The 23,314-nt window shown below is 39.4% G+C and overlaps 1 protein-coding gene and 1 long non-coding RNA gene across 3 annotated transcripts in view; both read left to right on the forward strand.

The window, feature by feature from the left end:
• The window catches only part of GAP43 (growth associated protein 43), a 100,125-nt gene that overhangs the window by 54,617 nt on the left and 22,194 nt on the right, over positions 1-23,314 (forward strand). The gene's annotated exons all lie outside the window — the stretch shown is intronic.
• LOC129471261 (uncharacterized) lies at positions 723-22,984 on the forward strand. Its single transcript, XR_008653524.2, has 5 exons — positions 723-880; positions 991-1,100; positions 1,689-1,760; positions 22,116-22,452; positions 22,864-22,984. It is a non-coding gene; the product is annotated as an uncharacterized lncRNA (long non-coding RNA).

Genomic DNA, 23,314 nt, shown 5'->3' on the forward strand with positions numbered 1-23,314 from the left:
ATTATTTGGCTCTAGAAAATGCCTGGTATAAATACAGCCATCCTCTTCTTGATCCGGATTATCTAGTGTGTGAATTGCTGGCAGCAAAAGTATAATCTCAGACCACCCTTCCCTATCTCACATTATGTTTCTGGGCATTCTCTCCACCATCAGTTGGTGAGTAGTGTGTGTATATGTGGGTATGCTCGGAGAATGTTAATTGTAACATTAATTGGGGTCAAACATAATTAGGAAAATAAGTCTGTCGATGTTGCCAAAAACAAAAGAAAAACCCAAAATACAGAATATGTTGTGAAGTCAAACATAAATAATCATTTTATTATTGAGGACACAACTTTCTACAATATGCATAAATAATTGAGGGTTCCTATGATTACAAAAAGGTACTGGATTCTCTTCAGTTTGGAGCTGTAACTTGAAAGTTGGAGTGTTTTCACTATTACTGCTCAATTGTGCAGAATTGGAATAGAATATTCCCAGAGCAAGATAAATTCAAGAGAGCTTCGTCCCTGGAGACTAGATCCTTCCCTCACCCCAACACATCCACAGTGGTAAAGGAGGCCAACAGTTTCCATGATCTTTCTCTAGTCTAATATGACCCATAAATACTTTCCACCCCCAAAGATCCTCAAAGATGAAGTTTCTTCTGTGTCCATTTAAAAGATTGGGTTTACTCCTTTAGAAGTGCCTCGGATTAACCAATGACGTTTGTCATCCAAGGGTCTAAATATGGACTGAACCACAGTGTGCTCCTTGGGAGAAAACCTACTCCATGAGAGTGGTCTGAGGAATGTTTTGGCATTTGACCATCAGATTGAGAAAGTAATGATTGGACTTTTACCTTGATATACATTTCCCCAAAATCAGATACTGCAATATGGTAGGTGAATCTTCTAGATATTTTAGGTCTACTTCTTTCATCTTATCCCTAAAATTCTATGAGTAAGATGCCAGATTATGTTAATTAACATTGTTATTGGCATATTCCAGCTCTGGATAAATCGTATGCTTCTTTTCATTTTGAATCTTTATTCTAACACACAACTGTCCCAGGGGCCAGACATTGAGGTTTAGAAGATGGGAATTTTTCCCTGGAAAAGGTAAGGCATGTGATAAAAAGTGGGGTGTGGGTTTTAATTTACTCAGCAAAGCAGAACTTAACTACTTTTCTTTAGATTTAAGGTTTGAGCCTCAGATATGATGTCTGGAAACAATTTGCATATCCACAAGTTACTTAATGTGTCATTTCCATAAATCTTAGAAATTAATCATGCTTTTAAATACAGAACATATCTGACATGGCACAGACCATATTTTTTAACTGGGATTTCTAAAGTTGTGAGAAACAGAGACATGATGTGATTTTAGATATATGCTTATGATTTGGGTTGATAGAAGGATTTCTTGAATCTCTAGGAAGTCTAATATATATTTTAAAAGAAATTAAGTTTTATTATTTTTCAGGTTAGGATAACTCCAAATGAATTAATGAAATATTTTATGTAGTAAGTTGTCAACAAATGTCAAATATTGAATATAAATTGATGAAATTTAAATTATAGATAATAATTTGCTCACTCATTTATATATTTCTCTTGCGTATTTGCTTATTCTATTCATTTATTTGATTAAAAATATGTCTGGTCAGTGAAAGCAAACAGCACTCTTCTCTGCCCTAAATGTTACAGATTCTGACTGAAAAATATCTTAATTAATCAGACTTTATCATGTGCATTCAAAGGATTAAGTTCAACTTGAAGGTAATCACAAAGGGCAATTTACATTGTTTCTTAGAGTTGGGTAGGTATTGTCCTCTTGGTTAGATTCAGAAATGCTGCCTGTCATTTCTTTCTGGATTGAGGTATCTAGTAGCTTTGCCTGCTCTTATGTGACAAGCACAAATTACTCTGCTGTGATGAATCTCATGGGATCACAGAAGGTAGAGGTGACAAGGAGATCTATCACATCATATCAGGTCCAAATTCCCAGGTGCCCTGTACTGCATTTCCTCTGTCTTCCACTGTATTTCATTTTAACCTGGGTTAAAGTAGCAGCATTTTCCACCGGGCTGTACTGTTTGGAAATGGGTGGCTACCATGGGTTGCTTTAGGATTCTACGGCTGCCTGGAGGGGCATGGACAGACAATCTAACAGGGTGCAATAGGGTTAAGGGGAAAAAGAGGTACAAAGAGAAAATCTAAGAAAATAATTTCTGTCAATATCAGGCTTAAAAATTTTAGATCAGATATGATTATTACTTTAATACCTATGGAAATGTTGGGGGAATTATAAATGTTATTTATTTTACGTCTTTTACTATTTACTACCAACCTGTTTGTTATGGGGTGATGTCATTTGTATTTTGATCTTTGAAGTTGGTTGATTATTGTTATTGTTTTAAATTCTCCAAGTATGTCCACCTCTCCCTACTTTGCCACTCTGCCTGCCCAGCTCTTTACGTGCCTGGTACGAAAACATTTCAGTGCACCTCTGATAATGAGTCCTTTAGAGGAAGAGAAGCGTTTAAAACATCTGTGGGACACTGCCCCATTCAGCCATGAGTAGAGAACTTTGAAGCCCCCTTTAGTGATTGTATCCTTGGGGTCTCCTGCTGAGCAGTGTCACTGTGCTCATTGGCTCTCAGTGAAGGAATTCTCTCTTACGTCTCTTCTTCTCCATGGTAGCCTATTGATCTTCCCCAGTAGAGGACTCTGCTGTGGTCATATTCAGTGATGTGGTACTACCAAGGTAACCTATCCGGAAGGCTATCAATCAGTGATATTGATTGGGTGGCTGCCACAGGGTCCTTGACTGATGCTAGTTGGAAGTGTAGCTCTGAGTGACTTTAGATGTTCTGTATGTTGATCTTGGCTACATTTTATTTTCATGGTCTCAGTACACCTTGCAAATTGATGCCATCAGTAATGATCAAGAAAAGAGGGAGGAGTTTCTTATTGCCATTCCCTGAATAGAAAAATTAACTTAGTGTCTCCCTACCTCTCTTCCTCCTCTTTTTTAACCTTCCTTCCTATTCTCTCTCCTTTTTTTCTATTCTTCCTTTCTTTTTCCTTTCCCTTTATATTAACTTTCTTCTGTGCTAGGTATCGGGGTCACAAAGATGAATAAGATATGATTCTTTGGCCAGGTGCGGTGGCTCATGCCTGTAATCCCAGCACTTTGGGAGACCGAGGCAGGAGGACTTGAGTCCAGGAGTTTGAGACCAGCCTGGGCAACAGAAGGAGACCCCATCTCTACAAATAATAAATAATTAGCAGAGTGTGGTGGTGTGTGCCTGAGGTTCCAGCCACTCTGGAGGTTGAGGCAGGAAGATCACCCGAGCCTGGGAGGTCAAGGCTGCAGTGAGCCATCATTGTGTGCCATTGTACTCCAGCATGGGTGACAGAGTGAGACCCTGTCTCAGAAAAAATAAACCAAACCAAAACAAAAACAAGATATAGTCTTTTGACCTTAATGAATTCTTACTTGGTATGGGGGAGGTATGAAATTCAGGGAATGACATTGAAAACAATCATATTTATAATCTCAATTAAATTCTGCAAATAGGTACAGGGCACTTCCCTATGCCAATGCACTTTGGACAAAATATGAATGAAGCAGTGCTTCAGGGGCTAAGATGCAGTCTGCTGCTTACTATAAAAATGTTTTATATAACGTATGTCCTGATACTCAAATGATTAACAAAAAGAATAGATGCAAAATTTAGAATTTCTAGAATGATAATTGTGTGTAAGAAAATGAAATACCCAGCTCATATTTCTGAATTAAAAAAATTATTTACGTTTCCCAGAACAATATTTTCCCTAAGGCCCAAGGTAACCATCTATTTTTCAGCTTTCCAAAAGATAGGTCCACTTCTACCAAGCTGTGTGTTAGACGTGAGATTTTCCAAGGATATTTACACACATTTGGCAGGGTGCCTCATGAGCGGCTTTGATTTGAAATGTGGTTTCAACCACTTCCTAAATTTATACACAACTCACAAAGAATGAAAATTTTGGTTGTGGAAGTCCATAAATGCTGTTTATAAAACATGGGCACCCTGTCAGATACTCAGTGGTATACCTCTTAAATAGTGTTGATTATTAAGCTTTTATGGAGCACTTTTATATTGCTAGAGTAATCATTTTTATTGGCTTTTCTTGACAACAGCCCAACGTCATTTGATCATATTTTTCTTTCTATTTTTTTATTCAAAGAATAGGGACAAAGTAAATGGATATTCTGGCCACAAATACAGCCAGTGACAAAACAAGGATCAAACTGATTGAACTCTAAATCCTCACCTTAACTGTAGCCCTATAGTTCTTTCTCTCTATTAAGGTGTTATGTTTTGTCTCTGTTTCTGCATTTTCTTTTTTCTTTCTTTTTTTTTTTTTTGAGACGGAGTCTCTCTCTGTCGCCCAGGCTGGAGTGCAGTGGCGCAATCTCGGCTCACTGCAAGCTCCGCCTCCCGGGTTCACGCCATTCTGCTGCCTCAGCCTCTCCGAGTAGCTGGGACTACAGGCGCCCGCCACCACGCCCGGCAAATTTTTTTTGTATTTTTAGTAGAGACGGGGTTTCACCGTGGTCTCAATCTTCTGACCTCGTGATCCGCCCGCCTCGGCCTCCCAAAGTGCTGGGATTAGAAGCGTGAACCACTGCGCCCGGCCTGCATTTTCTTTTTTATCTTAGCTGTTGTTGTGATCTGATGCTTTTGGGAAATACCAACCAGGATCTTACTAGGATATTCTCTGTCCTACCTGCCCTGTAATACAAGGTAGGGAAAAGATCTTTCAACTGAAATAAAGAGACCAGGGTTCTAGTCTCAGTATTTCTACCAACCAGATTTTAGGCAAATTATTGCTTCTCTGGCCCTCATTTGTCTCATCCTTAGGAAAAGGGACTACGATAGTTGGTTTTTAAGGTTTTCTTTCAAGAGTTAAAATATAAAAGTCTAATAATAGGTAGCACTTAATGAGCATTTATTAACTGCCAGGTCCTGTGCAGAGTGCTAAGTGGGGATTGTTCCATTTAATCATCATAACCACTCTGTGGTAGTAATGTAGTAGTGTAATTTTCCCTTCCCTTTTTACAAGGAGAAATCTTAGCTTTAGGGAGACTGTGGGACTTAATCATTGTTGACAGCTAGCAATGTTGAGCCAGAAGCCAAACCCTGAGAGTCTGAGAGGTCACATGCTGAACGCTGACACTTATCCAAGTGCTATTCCGGAAGAAACAAAGAGAAGAGGAATGTCTAAGGACCCCAACAATGTGTTATAATATAAGAACATCTCTCTTTGGATAATTGGATATTCCAGACTCTTGTCTGGGAATTATTAGGGATAGCATTTACAGATGGGTATCTAGTAACTACTATAATTCCTGATCATAATTCCCTCACAGCCCTATCACCCCAGAATTATTAGGGATATTAAACTATTTCTGAGTCTTAGATTCTTATTTCAAAAACGCTCCAAGTACTGTTTTATTAGACCTGAGAGAGCTATAAAGATCAGTTGAAATTGATTGTTCTTAACACGCATATTACTGACTCCATCAAATACATCAGTTTTCCAGGAGGATCTGAAAATTAGAAATGAAAATTTTCATATCTCAATCAGATAAAAGTCATTTTATTTATTGTAGGCAATTGCTACCCTAAGTTTAGTTTATCAGAATTAGTATCTTTTTTATATTCTTGTTTAGGTCTACCGCCCTTTGGCAAGTGCATTTCCAAAGGATCTGGTACCTTTATAACTAAAACATTAAAGAACTTAATAGAAGAGACAAATTAAAGAGCAATCATTAACTTTTTTTTTGAGACAGAGTCTCACGCTGTAGCCCAGGCTGGGGTACAGTGGCACGATCTCGGCTCACTGTAACCTCTGACTCCTGGGTTCTAGTGATTCTCCTGCCTCAGCCTCCCTAGTGGCTGGGATTACAGGCACCTGCCACCATGCCTGGCTAATTTTTGTATTTTTAGTAGAGACGGGGTTTTATCATGTTGGCCAGGCTGGTCTCGAACTCCTGACCTCAGGTGATCCACCTGCTTCAGCCTTGCTGGGATTACAGGTGTGAGCCACTGCGCCTGGCCCTTTCATTAACTCTTTAGTTAAAAAAGTAAGCAGACACAAGAAGATGAAGGAATGTGTTGTGGAGTCACAGGACTCATACTGTTGAGGCCATTCATTCTTTCATAGCTTATATTAAATTGTTGCTATCACCTCATAAAAGAATCTGAAAAACAGAAAGACATGTTCTTCCCCCAATTTTAAAGTTGTGAAACTATATTTGGAACTAAAAATTAATATTTCTTAAAATATAGACTATCATTCAGATATTAACACATCTTCATAAAATATTTTTCTTTTTTCTCTACATACATGTGCACACACACACACACACACACACGACAATCTTGCAATGGTAGACCAAGGAGGCATCTTTGAAGTGTGGGACATATGGCTTCTTAGCCAACCATCCTCACTTTTCCATAGTCCCTTACTTTCTTAACTATTAGATAATGGGCTTAAGGGATGGGGTTGATAGTAGAGAAGTTTAGATAGAGGGGCAAAGAATCTAGAAGAGTCAATTCTAAGAAAGTTTATTATTAGACTAGAGGCCCAGAAGACAGCAAGAATATCTCCGTAGAGGTTTCTAATCCTGTCTTACACTTGAGATTGAATATAAAGAGTTGAAAATGATGTTTTCTGATATGACTGGACTTCTGATTCATAATCCTCCTAACCCTGTCTCTGGATGGAAAACTATAGCTATAATAGCTACAGTGGCTATAGCCTATAGACAGCCATAATTTGCTATCAATAGTTTCATTTCCATCTTACACTTAACTCAATATCAGTGTATTTTTATATGCTTTTATTTCATTAAAGTAATTAAACAGCTTCAAGGGTTAATAAAACCTTGGATGCTTATGTAGAGCAATGGATACATCTGATAGACATCTGATAAGCTTTTTAAAATTTTGTCAGTAGACTGTCATTAAAACATAAAGTATTATATGGATAAGCTAATACAAATCTCTTCCAATTCTTTTTTTTAAACTCTACATTCACAGTCATTGGATATTTGACCAATAGTGAAATTGCCTAACAGGCCTAAGTATTTGAATTGGGCTATGGAACGTCCCGAGAAAAGGTGGTATGGAAGATATACAAGTTAGATGTGATTACTCAGCAATCCTCACACTTATTTGTAATCACCAAATCACAAATTAGAGGATTATGAGAATTAAAATATTTCAGTTTGATCATCTCACACCATTCTACTTGGAAGGGAAATTGTAGTTCTTAAGATATCTTCAGGGGAAGAAAATATTCTAGGAAGGCTTTTTGCCTTTCTTTGTAAAACATGTTCAACATAAGTATTCTATCCTGGTGGCACATATACAGTGAAATAACCTTTGAAGGTTTTTTTTCCCTGTTTTATTTTGTTTTTCCAGTATGAGTTAGTAGAATCTTTTGGAATTTGAAATAGAAACCAGAAGCCATTTACCTAAAATGGTCCCTTCTTACTGGTGCATGATGAATGTGTGTGTCTCTCAGATAAAGTGGAGATGAACATTTCTATAGCCTTGAAAAAAATGTTCTCTTCCCTGGTGTATGACAAAGTGAAGGATATAATTTAGATATGTTTAAGCACTGTATCCATGCCTGTAGTATACCCTTCTGCCAGTTTCCAAGCACATATGTATACACACACATTCAATATGTAGGGAAAGGGCTGCCCAAGAGTTCAGACTGTAGGGAAAATCTGGAATAATGGTAAGTTCTACATTTTCTCCACCCTTCAGGCCAAAAAGAAGTAGAGAATGGCTCCAGGAACACCCCTCGTCTCTCTGAGGGTGTGTGTGAAGAGTAATGGTCGTTTCTCGGCTAGTCATGTAATCAGGATATGTTTGTGAACCTACAGTGGGTTGAGGAGAGCTAAGAGTTGGGACTAAAGCTATCTAAGATGAAATTTATAGTGCCTAAGAATTAAAACCCTGGTTTGGCTAATTAGGGGAACATTATCCAGGAAGTGTTCTTGGTGTAGAGGTTGCCTCAGCTGAATCTTAAAGGATAAAATATATCCAATGAAAAGGGATATCATTTATTTAAAAACTTGAGAAACCACCTTTCATTCAAATTAACACACACATATAAATAAATTGATTCAGGTCATAATTCTGCAGCAGCTTTTTAACCTTCAGTGGAAAAAGTAGCTTCATGTCTGTGTTGTTTATTGTTGCTTTTCCTGCGTTTATGACAATACTTTGAATGAATAATATTATGCCATAGAGAAAATCCTAAACCTACCCAGGAAAATGAATACAGAAGCTCATTGGAGAGTTTAGTTGTTACTCAGGCCCATAAGTCATCCCTGAGGTTGCCAGAATTCAAACCATTTAGGCCTTCATAGACCAGTGTGAGCATTTTGCATTATATTTAGAAACATATTGAGAACTAGAGGAAGTCAAGGCTGCTCCCTACTGAAAGCAGGTGATTAATTTCACTCCAGCCACATGAATGACCTGTGGGTGGCCCTTGCCAGTGTGTGACAGAAACACCCAGGGAAGAAATGATTTGCCAGCTTCCTTGGCTTCCTTTCCTCATCTGACACAATTAAGTAATCTTTGCAAGGTGTGTAAGAGTCTATTGAACCTGCTGTTGCTCCACTATAGGGTGAATTGTTAATGTGTTCCCAAACCAACAGTGTTGGGACACAGACCAGTAAACAGGCTTTCCCACTCCTTAGTGCAAACATAATTTGTGTACAACCTGTGAGCTATTCAGATTACAGACCATGAGGGACATTGCAGTGGAAGGCTGAAAGGATTCTTCCCTACACAAAAACTGCAACTTAAAGTCACCCTCATGTATTTGGTAAAAAGACAGAATGTGCCCCACTTTGTGAAATTCTATTCCAGTTTAAAGGGCTAAGAAAGCGCAGAGTTCAGTAATGTGGTTTCAGTGTTCTCCCCATTGGTGTAATCAAATCCTTTTAGAAGGAAAACTAGCGGTGAAAGATTTTGATTTCCTCTTTCCTCTTCCTTTGATACTGGTGGTTTAATTATAATAGATTCATAAAAGAACCTGGCCCCTATTGGAAGATGTGTTAGTTTTCTTTTTCTTTCCACCAAGGTGTAAACCATTCATTATGATTTTATCAGATACCTGCAGTGGCATGCTGGTAAACTGGCTCTCCAAAAAATAAAACAAAACTCTAAAAGCCTTTATTTGTAGTTTTTGCCAATTTCTATGGTATAAATACTCCTATCCTAGCTGATTTCAGGCTACCAATGTGTAATTTCCAAATAAGCAGTTGGGAAGAGGTGCTAAGATCTTGCTCTCAGCAGCCAATGTTAGTCAGCTCCAGCATACCCCAAATCATTATATTTTAGCAATTTGATTAATTTTATTTTGATAATTCTAAAATACTAAGAATAGTAATTATCAACTTCCAAATACTGCATCAGTATAGAAGCATATAAATATCCATTTGTAAAACCACATAGTTATGTACATACATATATATGTGATGGCATGAGAAGTATTTTCAACATTTGCAGTCATTTCTGTTGAGCATTGTACACTTGCTAAAGGCTAAGGAAAAAAAGTAAAGTTTCAAATTGGTATTCCTGTATTCAATTAGAAAAACAGTTGCTACTGAAGGAATTCGTACATTGTCCTCAAAATTTGATCTGAGCTGTATCTTTTTAGTGCATTGAAAGGCTTTTTATCTTTTTTTAAAGGAAAGTGCATAATTTATTACATTTATGAGGTTATAATAAAAGGCATACTTAGGAACTTTAAACATGAGTTAAAAGTAATCATCAGACATAAAATTCTCAAATCTTGGAACCCAAAATACTAAATTTTAGAATTTTCTTAAAACCCCTTTCTCATGATTAACTTAGTTTGAAAATTATTATGTTCTTTCATAAGAAAAGAAGGAAAATTTAAAAATAGACATGTTGATGGAGGCAATAGTTCTTCTCAGCTGGTTTTTCAGAGATGATTTCAGGGTTCAGATTGATTTGCAACCATTTAACATTTAATGCAGAGGAAGAGTTGACTATTTCCTTCCCTCATACTAATTTTTAGTGAGAAAGATGCTTTTAGTGCTAGGAGGAACATTGTGAAACAATGTCTTCACAGAGGTAGAATCAGATGAGTAAGTAATTGCTGAAGACAGACATTTTCAAAATTGTTAGCCTAGGCACTATTTGCTCAAATGAGTTTAAAATATATACATTAAACCCCAAAGCAGAGAAGCTTTGGTTGAGAATGATAGGGGAAAGTGGAGATGACTGAAGATGCCCTGAAATCCCTCCCCTACCTTTTTTTTTTGCATCTATCCCTACCCTCTAAGTGGATCATTTCTGAGCCCTGAAGTACAGTTTGAAAAATGCAAATTTCAGAAATTTCTCAGCTACTTATTTTCTACATGTGGACAGCAACAAAATAGTCAATGCCAATTGATCTCAGTTACTGTAAGCTGATCTTCACAATGAGTATGGATAACTGCACCCATATTGATGACATAGTAGATTATGTGTATTACTTATAAGGTCAACAGAAAATTGATTCATATTACAGTCCTATTGTGTAGTTGCAGATAGGACTGGTCTGAGTAACTTCTAAACATGGCTTTAGGTAACTAAGCACTGTTCCATTTAATTTTAGTTCCATTGGTATTAAAACTATGCAGAATTTATTTTCTAAATGATATTTTACAAATAATAATCCCAAGGAAAGTTTATTTTCTAGAATCCTCAATCAGTGAACTTTGAGTTGTGTTGCTGGAGCCTGGAGTTCCATGGAGCAGCATCTCAGCAGTAGTTTCTGGGAATTGGGGTTGTTTTGCAGAGGCCAGGTTAACAAGGATTGGGGTCCTAGGATTGGGGTCCTATCTCGCAATCCCCTACACCTCTACCAAACTATTTCGTGATCTTGGTTAAACTTTGATTTGACATTTTAACTAAAAATAATTAAAAATTACTGTTTTGGCCGGGCGCGGTGGCTCACGCCTGTAATCCCAGCACTTTGGGAGGCCGAGGCGGGTGGATCACGAGGTCAGGAGATCGAGACCATCCTGGCTAACGCGGTGAAACCCCGTCTCTACTACAAATACAAAAAATTAGCCGGGCATAGTGGCGGGCCCCTGTAGTCCCAGCTACTCGGGAGGCTGAGGCAGGATAATGGCGTGAACCTGGGAGGCGGAGCTTGCAGTGAGCCGAGATCGCGCCACTGCACTCCAGCCTGGGCGACAGAGAGAGACTCCGTCTCACAAAAAAAAAAAAAAAAAAAAAAAGAAATTACTGTTTTAAACTGAAGACCAAATTCAAAAGGTCTTCAATCTTGGCAAGATTAAAACTCAACATAATTCAAAACTCATCTTTTCAGGCAGGCACCCAATCTGTACTTAGCTTGAATTATTTAGTTTACAAACAGATACTGCTCAAATTCTAAAATTTGACTTGTAGTATAAATCATAAACAAATGGAATTTGAATGACTCACCCAGGGTTACTAACAAAAATTTTTTATTATTTATGTATTTATTTATTTATTTATTTTTGAGATGGAGTCTCGCTCTGTCACCCAGATTGGAGTGCAGTGGTGCAATCTTGGCTCACCGCAACCTCTACCTCCCAGGTTCAACGATTCTCCTGCCTCAGCCTCCCAAGTAGCTGGGATTACAGGAGTGTGCCACCATGCCCAGCTAACTTTTTGGATTTTGGGTAGAGATGGGGTTTCACCATGTTGGTTTCACCAGGTGTCAAGCTCCTGGCCTCAAGTGATCCACCCACCTTGGCCTCCCAAAGTGCTGGGATTGTAGGCATAAGCCACTGCCCCGGCCTCAAATTATTAAAATTATTATATCCATGGGTACTTTAACTTAAAAAATAGGCTAATAATGCAGTAATATTTTTTAGTTCTACTCCAGTGTGCAATATAATTGTATAAATAATGCATTCCTTCTGATGGGATACTACTTAAAAAATTCTATCTATACAATTTTGGAATATCCACAAAAATAAGATTTCTAGAAGGTTAAAGGCCAAAATCAGTCTCAAAAATTCTAAAAATATCTGTCGCCTTTCTTTTTCCCACTCCTTAGCCCTAGTGGACAATAGCTGTTTGTGCCTCTGTGGAAGCAAATGCTCCAAAGGGAAATATGCATGGGCAATGGGGCCAATTCTTATTTAACTCCACGGACTGACATCCTAAATGCCTCTTCAGTGATTAACATCACAACGTGACACAATTCAGCTGGGTAAAAGGGATAGGTCCCATAATGCCATGCTCACTCCTTATAAATTCAAGTAGACTACTTGAAAAACCACTCATACAAAGCTATGAATTTATACCTGTCCATATCAATGCCCCATGTAAAACTTCCCAATGCTTGCCTACCTTTTGCAACCTGAATGCAATCTAACTTATTTCCGCAGCATAGGAGGCCTCATGTGATCTCACGTCTTAGCTTTCTGATCAGATGTCCTTCTACTCTGCCCTTCTTCCCCATTCTCTAGCCCTAATAGCTTTCTTAAGGTCTCTTGAATGCATACAGCTTGCTCCTGTCCCAGGGCCTTTGCACTTGCTTTCTCCCTTGAGCTTCCATGGTCACCTCTTAGCCCTTGCCTCTTGGCACTCAGGTCTCCATTTGAATGTCCCTTGCTCAGAGAAGACTTCCCTGACCATTTGGGCAGAACAGCACTACCCCTACCAATGCCAATGGTTATATCACATTACCCAATTTATTTTCTCTGTAGCATTCTTAGTGCCTAAAACGACTGTGTTTATCTGTGCTGTCCTCAGTTTCTCTCCCTTTCAGTAGACTTTTCATTTCTTGAAGGCTGCATGGTAGCTCCAGTGCTCAGAATAGAGCACAGCACATAGAAGGCTCTCAATAGACATCCACTGACTGGCCAATAATATGGATTGCACTTATGGAGAGATTTCTTTTCATAAACAGCTTGAAAGGGAAAGAATCATTTAATTTTTTTTAAATTGGAAGCCCCACAAGAAAAGCTAAGAGTTTTTCAGGCAAGTGTCCGTTTTTATTGCTTGCGGCCCAGTTCTTTGGAATTTTATACATCAGCAACTTCTTTTCCATAACCCATTTCTAAATATTTCGCAGGCACCCAGACACTCTGAGTCTGAATGAGGGTATTTGACTCAGAAGGAAAATTGGTCAGAATGTGAAAAAGGAAGGTGGGCCCTTAGGAGGAACAAGGTGGGGATGTGGATAGAGATTCTTTACTTCCTATAGAGAAAAGGGAGAGTAGGAGGGAAGAATAATGGGGTAGAAAATGGAGAAAAAAGCAGGAGGAAAAAAAGCAGAAGAGGACCAGAAATTGATCAGGGGAGGCAGAAAGAATAAGCAAGGGCAAAGTGGAGAAAGAATAGATGGTAGAAAAGAGAAAGAAGGAGTAATAAGCGAGAAAGCAAGAGGCCTGGGAGAAGCAGGGCTGGAGGGGCGCTGAAGAGCAGGGGAAGACACTGACTGAGCTGAGTACCAAGAGACAGCCGTGGTTTTCTTGTAGCTCTGTTTCTGACAAGCTCTCTGGCCATGGCCAAGGCCAATTTACCTTCCTTGCTGGTAAAAGAAGATGGTTTTACGGGATCTTCCAGCACTAGCGCTCTCTGTTCTTGGCTTCACAGACAGCAGGCCCTAAAGGGTTCCTTGGCAAATGGATTTTCTGTCTTTGAGCAGATCTAAGTGGCAGATGGGGCACAGCTCCCCTAGGAGAGACCCCCCCGCCACCCCCTGCCCACCATTGTCTGAGCCCTTCTGCAGCATCAGTCCCCAGCCAGCGCTGCCTCAACAAACCAAGAGACATTGTCTCTGCTTGCTTCCAGACAGGAAAAGAAAAGGATTGAGTTTCATAATCTCACAATTTTAAATGGAGGCCTATTTCGATACAAAGTTTCAGATTACAAGGCATGTTTCAGAAACATTCTTTACTTGGAACACCTCACAGAGAGACAGTCTTGGAACTGGACAGTCCTGGGTTCAACCTCAGGTTCCTCACTGCATGGTTTTAATGATTTGTATAACCTTCAATGTCTTCATCTATAAGATGGAGTTTAAAATGTTACCCTTAAACAGTTGTGATGAGGATTTAATGAGGTAACATATTTAAAGAACCAGATATAGAGTAGGTCCTCAGTTAGTATCATTTTGCCTAAGTTCTGAAATAATCACTTTTCATCCTCATACTCTCCTCTCCCCATATGAAGATCCTCTGGGCAGTTCTTTTTTTTTTTTGAGACGGAGTCTCGCTCTGTCGCCCAGGCTGGAGTGCAGTGGCATAATCTCGGCTCACTGCAAGCTCTGCCTCCTGGGTTCACGCCATTCCATTCTCCTGCCTCAGCCTCCCAAATAGCTGGGACTACAGGCACCCTCCACCATGCCTGGCTAATTTTTTGTATTTTTAGTAGAGACGGGGTTTCACCGTGTTAGCCAGGATGGTCTCGATCTCCTGACCTCATGATTCACCCGCCTCAGCCTCCCAAAGTCTTGGGATTACAGTCATGAGACACTGCGCCTGGCCCCCTCTGTGCAAATCTTAAAATTGAAGATGGTAAAAGCATGGATAACCTGTCATCTTCCTACAGGTAAAATAGTGGAAGAAATTACTTCATCCAGCAAATAAAGAGAACAATGGTTTCTTGGTGACCCAAAGTAAAGTATTTCAGAGTATTATTTTGTATTCATAGTAATAAAAAAGACAAATATATTATTCAATGGATACTGCAACAATAGACAGAATTGCAACAAACATGAATTTAGCCAAATCTCTTGTTTGGAGGCCTGCAGTGGAGGAGAAATATCAGAGGGGTCTTGGAATCAGTCTTATCTATGTTTGAATCAAAGGTCCAGTCCCTAACCAGCTCTATGCTGTTAATTCAACATCAGCTTTGTCATTGTGAAATAAAATATCCTCATTGCAGAACTTGGTGGTTGTCGGTATTAAATAGATCATGTGTAAAAGGTGTCTATTATGGTATTTTATTGAACACATAGTAAGTGCCTAATAGAAAGTCACCATTGTTCCTGCCCTTTCAGCTGAAGCTATTGGGAAACTTTTTTTTTCTTTGGTACTACACCTGATTTTATGAAGGAAATTAACGTGCAAGTAGGACATGATTTATGGCCAGCAAGAGAGACACATAACGATTTGCAGTCTCTTTTGGGAGTCAGAGACTATTCTATTTGGCCTACCTTGTAGCTCAGCAACATTACCAAGTCCTTACATTATCAGTAATGATTGAGCCTGGAAGTCAGCCAAGGCTACCAGGTAGTGATGTTAGGATTAATTTGGGCTTCATGTAATTGGTCCCTCAGAAACTGCAATCTAGGGATTCAATAGGAAACGTTGGGATACCTTAAGGGAAATAGCTAACACACTCTTTCCAGGAAGATACCAGCTATAACTTATCACATCTTGGATTTCAATCCTACAGTCTTATACCTAAAAGGAAACTTAAAAATTGCCTAAGCCTGGGAACTGGATGGGCTTCAGGAGGGTTCTTTCATCTCCTAAGATTATTTGCAACATGTTATACTGTGTGTGCATATGGATGATATTCTTGGCAAAATGACCTTGTCTTTCATCAGATACTCTACTGGGACCACTGCACAAAAATATTATGATCCACTATGCTCGAACAATCTCCAGAAGAAGTTGTGTGTGCCTGTGGTTTAATGAGCGATGAAGCATGTTCTGGGATTCAGTTGCATGGTCTGGCCATGGTTCCACAATGGGTTAGCATCAGAATAGAGCAGATAAACCCAGATGTCGCAAGAACTGTATTCTACTGTCATTCAGTTAATTTGTCCTTATTAATACGTATAATTTCCACACTACACAGGCATTGTGAGGGATGTAGATTATAAAAGTGAATATCTGTTGTCATGGAAGTTACAGTCTGGATGGGGAGAAAAGTAAGGCTCTTAAAAGAAAACAGAAACAAAAAAAAACTCAGGACCAGTATAGAACAAAATAAGTTTGTGACTGCTTGCAAACTGCAGTCTGTAGTTGTGGCAAAGGAATTCAGAGGCCATGATAGTGGGTAGGGTCTGAAGAAAAGAAATGAGCATTATGATGAAGCATTGGTGAGGATACTGGCCTTAGTAGTTTGTGCCAGTGAGGAGAAGGTAGGGCATGTTGGACCTTGAAGTGGTCAGAAGTTTTCAGTCTTGGTCCAACAGCAAATAGAGGGTGGTTAAAATTTTTACTTCACCATATTATTTTGCTCCCAGAATGACTCTGATGTCTCTATGAAGTGTACACAAAGCACAATCCACACTTATGAATTCAATTCAGACTATTAATATTATTTCAGCATACTTGTTAAAGTGACTTAACAATCTACTTCTAGACTGAATTTTTGGTCATATCTGAAGGACCAAAAAATCAAAATTGATTTAGGATTAACTTCAAAATAGGACCCAATCACAATAGTTGTTCCTATTGCACTGCTATGCAGTTTGCCTGGGGTCATTTCTTCCTAGAGAGTGACGCCTGAAGTGCCTGCCTTCCACTCAGCCTCCACAGCTGGGAACAGAATTACACTGGTGCCCTCTGCTGGGATGAAATGGGAAGTTGATCGGGAAACAATGGTGTCTTCGTCTTTTCAACGTAGAGACGTAGGTGGCGATTCCCCGGTCCACCGCAGCCTCCAGGCTGGATTCATTTAGTGTTCTCTCCAGGCCTGCCTGTCAGGTGTCTTCTTTGCATCACACCTGAATTTATTAACCAAAAGGAGTAATTGGGTTTTTATTGTAAGAAGGTTGTCAGCTAATTTTTAAAAGTAGTCCAAGGAAATGCCGCCCCCTTTCCTCTGACAGTTTGAGAGCTGGGCCCTGGTTCAACACACAGGGCGACTCATCTTGGGTGGTGGCTTGGCCGTCTTGCTAGAGAACAATACATATTAAGAGCCACGGGGAGACTCTGGGACCGTTTTAAAAAATCCTGTTAAATTATTATTATTATTATTTATTTTAATGGTGAAGAAAGCACATTGATATTCATTGCTGATCTTCTTGGCTCAAATAAACAGCATTAATGCTATGGTGTTAAATTCGATTTAGAGTGTCTACTCAGGTGTGCCTTTGGTACCCTGCTCAGCTGATTTTTCTGCTAGAGGTGAAAAAACGTTCAGTTGTAATTAAGAAAGGGGTGGGGGAGTGCTGAGAAGGAAACCGAAAGAGAGAAGAGTTGTGAAGTCTCATGTGTGCAAATTGGTAATGAACTTCTAAAATAAAAGGATGGGGGCTGGGGCGGGGCGGGGCAGGGGAGAGGATGGATTGAAATGATCCTTTCCTGCTCCCCACTTTTATTTTATTTTATTTTGTTTAGGATCAATAATATGGACATGGAGGTCTGCCGCTGGTTTCCATAACAACCTGGCTTATTGAAAGACTGCAGGCTCCACGAATCCCCAATTATCAGCCTTCCAGGGCTTATTAATGGAGCTGAGCATCCCAGTGAGGCAGGCAGCTCGTTGTTGGCACGTGCCTGGTGGGTTGGCGGAGGGTGGAGGAGATGGGAAGAGGAGATGTGTGGTGAGACAGCAGCCATTTTTCCCCGTCACTTGCAGGGGGCGGGGGGAGCAGTCATTCAGGAGGCTGTGAGAGCCTCTCTTGAAGCCCTGAGTGGCTGCCGCTGCTGTTACAGGCAGCCCAGAAATCGAAGCAAAGCTTGTTTTTCCAGCTCCACCCCAAAGCCATCTATCTGGAATAAATCCATATGAATATATCACACGCCCTGTATGTTTATTGAGCTTCTGTAATTAGTCGGGCTTTCCTCACAAAGACAATGGTGACTCTATATTTCTAATATTAACTCAAGCCTTAATTAAAATGTGAAGCCAACCTAATGCATATTTGATAGCTTTGAATTACTCAGTCTTTGGTCTGGCTTCACTTATTAGGCCCTCGCCATAGAATAATTACAATAGCAACAATAATACCCATGATCATCAAAATACAGATAACATTTACTTATCTTGTGCCAGGCTTTCTGCTAAAAGCTCCACATGGAGTTTCTTGTTTAAGCTTCACAATGATCCTATGATGAGGGGTATCACTGTCCCTTTTTTACAAATGAGGAAACAGAAGCAAGAGAACTTAAATGACTTATCTTAGGCTACAGGGCTAGTGAGTACATCAGAGTCTTATTTCTGCTCCCTTTCCATAATTATTTTTTATTATTCAACATGGGTATCCTCAAGATAGAAAAAGAACAGCACATTTATAGTAAATTTTGTGCTATTCAATGTTAATTGGGGAATGAAACATTCTGGTTTATCAAATATTTTGATTAATAATTGCTATTCATGTCATGATTGGATTTCCAGTGGGAAAGATCTGGGATGTAATAAAACATACACAACATTAGAAGTATAGTAATCATAGTCATAAAATGCTTCAGGATTATACAAATGTGAATTTTCATTGTAGTGGAGAAGTGTTAGTTGATAAAGACTTCTGTTTGACAAAATGCCAGTTGAACTGTTTTTATAGCATGGAAATATCAGTGCCTTAACACTTTTGAATATTGTAGATTTCAAAGTGCTTTACATAAACTACCACGGAAGTTCAATGTGATGAGAAAAGAAAAATTTTAGGATCTTTCAGAGTTAAAGAATATTAGTGCTTGGAAAACCTTAAATGCATTAAATACTCTGGATCCTTAGACTATGCTTTTTAAAACTGGAACCTTAGAGTAACTGGGAAATGGAATGTGACACACCCTTGAGGTGGTTCAATGCAAGTCTGTCATCAAGCACTGTTAAAACAGATCAACATTTCCAGAAATTTCATCACAGTTGCTCAAATAACATTTTTTATTATTTTAGTCTCCAGAAGTGAAAATAGAACTTGTTTCCAAGGCCCCCAACTTTTTAAGAATTAAGAGAAGTGACAATATGGATTGTTTTATTTAATACTTAGCATATAATCTAAGCATTTTACATGTGTCATCCATACACAGCAACCCTATGAGGTAAGTACATCCCTGTTTATAGATGGAGAAATCAAAGTACAGAGAACACATAACATGCCTGAGGTATCACATTTGGGAAACACATTCAAACTCAGGCAGCCTAGTTCCTGAGTCTGTGTTCTCAACCAGAGTTGTCTATACTCTCTCCAATTTGTTTCTTCCTATTCTGCGTTTAATCCACAACAATCACATCTACTTCCTACCCACTCCCCAAACTCCCCATCCAGTGAAACAACTTTAGCCAGACTCACAAGTGACCTCCACATTGCCAAAACCCAATGGCCAATTCTAAGGACTCATCTTCTTTTACCTACTAACAGCATCGCAGAGTTGATCACTTTCTACTCTTTGAAACACTTTCGTGACTGCTCTTCCAGGATGTTGCCTATTCTGATTACTTTTGCCAACCTACTGGCTAGTCCCATTCAGTTTCCTTTGCCCTTCCTTCTTTATTTCCCTGATTTCTAAATGTTGAGTTACCCCACAGCTCAGTTCTTGGATGTCCTCTCCTCTTTTCTCTTCTACATTCGGTCTCTCTTTTTTTTTTTTTTTTTTATTTACATTTATGCCTTTGGTGATCTCTCCAAGCTCATGGGTTTAAACACTGTCTACCATGTGATAAGCCCCAATCTCCCATCTATAGCCCGGACCTCTCTCCCCACTCCAGACAACTGCTTACTCTACATCTCAACTTGGATATCTAACAGATATCTCAAATTAAATCACTTGAAAATCAAACTTCTGTCTTTTTTTTCTGAACTTACGCCTTCTCCAGTCTTTCTCATCTCAGGAAATGACAAGTCCATCATTTCCTGATACTTAGGCCATATGCCTTAAAATTATTCCTTTTTTTCTTTTCCTTTGACAACATTAAATCTATGAGCAAGTCTTATTGGCTCCACCTTCAACATATATCCAGAATCTCAGCACATCTCACTTTTTCTAGCACCCATTTCACTTCAGCAAAAGTCGTCCTTAAAGTGGCCTCAAAGCTCCATGTTCTCAGCATATCCGCTAGGTCACCACTTGGATTTCCTCTCCTGTTACTCTCCATTTCTTGGTCCTTTCTAGCAATACTGATTTCCTTGCTGCCTCCCCAACAAACAGGTGTGCTCATATCCAGGGAATTTGCAATTTACTGTTCCCTCTGCCTCAAAACCTCCCTCCTCTAGAAATTTATAGAATTCACTCTCTAACCATCTTCAGCTCTCTGTTCAGATATCACCTTCTCAAAGCAACTTTCTCTTCGTTTAATAGTCACCCCAGCCTCATCCCAGCATTTCCCCTTCTTTTTCCCAATTTTGTTATGTTCAGGAATTTTTGTTTGTTGGTTAGTTTTGTTTGTTTGTTTGTTTTTAGACAGATTCCTGCCATTGTTGCCCAGGCTAGAGTGTAGTGGTGCAATCTCGGCTCACTGCAACCTCCACCTCCTGGGTTCAAGTGATTCTCCTGCCTTAGCCTCCTGAGTAGCAGGCACTACAGGTGCCCACCACACCGGGCTAATTTTTGTAATTTTGTATTTTTGTATTTAGACGGGGCTCCACCATATTGGTCAGGATGGTCTCAAACTCCTGACCTCAAGTGATCCACCCACCTCAGCCTCCCAAAGTGCTGGGATTACAGGCATGCACCACCACACCCAGCCAATTTTGTTATTTTCATAGTGCTTACTGCCATCTAATGTATTATATGTTACATTTATTTATTTATAATAATAATGTAAACTTCATGAAGACAGAGTATTTTTGGTTTTATTATTATTTCGTACACTGTGGTATTCTCAGCAACTGGAACAAGCAGTAAATGCTCAATAAATATCAATTCATTCAATAAGTGAAGAAGATACCAAGCACATGTATTAAACAGGCAGTTCTGAAGGAACTTTCTCTCTGTCACCTAAGCACATGTTTCCTCACCTTCCTTTGTCCCTGTACATTCTTTGGTGACTCATAGAGTTCTCACATGTAATGCCATCCTCCTAATGACCGGAAGATGATGGCCGCTGGACAGCAACTATAACTGGGTTGTGTCTGTGGCATCAGGGCACTAGCCCCTTGTTTTAGCCTCACTGCTTCACAAGCCCTCCTTACATGGAGTCCATGCCACAGGGAGGAAATTGTTTCATCTTTCAATGCAAAGGATATATCTCTAAAAGCAGAGAACCATTTTAGCAAATTCAAAACCAGTGGGAATTCTGCCCAGACTGGAAATAGATGGCAAAACACACTTTTGCTTAGAAGTGAGCTGCCTTTCTTTCATGTTGAATCATCAAATCAAAGTCATAGAAACTTTAATGTCTAACAAAGAGTCTCTGGCAGATTAAAATTTTCCACTTATAAATTATAGTTAACTCAGCATTTACCTATTAGTAACCCTTTTGTAGTATGTTAAATTTGCTTACATATTGATTATAACTCAATGTGATTGGAACGTTTTTCCATACGGGAGTATTTCTTCAAAGGAACCACTGCATAAAAATTCACAGAGTACATGTGCGTGTGTGTGTGTGTATATTATATATATAATATATATAAAATATATATATATATAAAACCAGTTCTGTTGGTCATGATCAGAGTCCAAGGATTAAGTCTCATATCATCCATTAGCTTTGCACAATTAGAAAATAGTTTTGTGACTCAGATTACTCCAATAAAACCAGTAGGTCTTCTCTTAAGATTCTACCTGTGGTTGGTAAGAATAAATGCAGAACACTGTGAGACAAACAAATCTAGTTTGTATAGCTGTAGACAATCTTTGGTGAGAAAAGTCTGCTTATGTCTGTGGGGCTATGTTTTTATGTGGTGGGACTTAGAAAGTGGAGTGGAAAAGTGTGGGTAGAGGGTGGAAATGAGCACATACTTAGGTGACGAGAGAGATGAGGGTGTGGGGGTGTCAGTGCTACCTGAAAAATCCTAATCCCAAAGGAAAGTGGGAAGGGACCAGGGTGACAGCAAGCAACTATAAAACTTTAAAATCTATGGACCAGAACCCCTGATAATAGGAATCTGTTCATAAGTTAGATAACAAAATATGTCTGTATATATAATGACTTGGCCCTAAACTGGTAATCCTTCATTTCTTACTCATAGCCTCAACATTCCCACCACCATCCTCCATTGTTGGAACAGCTGCCCAGCCCTTACATATGACAAGAGAAAATGGGAGGAGCAGGAAGGCAGGACACCTTAGGCATAAAAGGCTGTGTTTCATCTTTACTGCTGAGTCCTCGTAAAAGTGGCAGCCATTCTCGTGGATTGGAATTCCCTGCCCCTGATCTTAGGTGGACAATTGTTGATTGTGTCTGTCTACCATGGAAAGATTTGGTTTACTGAGGAAGTACTTTGGCATTGGCAGGAGGTTGATAAGAATACAATCATTCTACCTCCGCTATTCATCTTGAACATCCTGCATCCTGACACCTGCTGAGTAAGACAGATTTGTACCTTGTCACCACATGTGTGATGTGCACGTGAGAAACATTAACAGGGTTAATGCCACTCTCTTACAAAGAGAATTTTGTTTTCACTTGTTCTCTCCCATATTGCTCTAACACCCTCTGTGCCATCGTTCCCAACCTTCCTTCCTCTTCCCCCACCACTATGCGCCCACCCAGATCTCCTGAGAGTCGTTACTACTCAGCCCATCAGCCAAAGTTAGTGGGTTTCCATGGTAACCAGGCAGCTGGTGTCTAGACACTCTGAGAGATGCCTTGCAATTGAGCTGCAAATCTAGCTTCTATCAAACACCCCTTCTCTTCCCTCCTCCTCTTTCCTCCCATTTCCTTTTTATTTACAGCAGGCATTAATGCCAACACTGAATGGAGTTTCTTTTTGACAGGCCATTAAAGGAAGAGGGGAATGAGAGAGAGGGTGAAAACCCCCAACTTGCTGTCTTGTCATATCAGTGCAGTGAGAAGACAACCGAGGTGACAGACTCTGATCTGGTTTGCTCTTTCTTCTTTAAGAAGGATTTTATTTAATTAAAATATTTTAAATTAGGAAACAGTGCTGCTAGTCCATTGGGAGTCATATGCATCTTTAAGAGCCAGTAAAAGCATTTTCAGGATAGAGCTTGAGCTGATGGCACTGGGTTGAGGTAAAATTTTTTTCACTGTGTCTGGGCAATCAATGTAATTTCTCTTTCTATGATGCTCGGGAGAATTACATGCCTGTAGTATTACTAGATGGGAAACTATGCAGTGGGATACAGGCAAGTATAAGAAAGGGCCTTAAATGACACCTCAGATCTGGAAAAGTCAAATTTAACTGTTCCTTATTTGTCTCAAGAA

Source organism: Symphalangus syndactylus, chromosome 21, assembly GCF_028878055.3.
Source record: "Symphalangus syndactylus isolate Jambi chromosome 21, NHGRI_mSymSyn1-v2.1_pri, whole genome shotgun sequence".
NCBI classification, from domain to species: Eukaryota; Metazoa; Chordata; class Mammalia; order Primates; family Hylobatidae; genus Symphalangus; species Symphalangus syndactylus.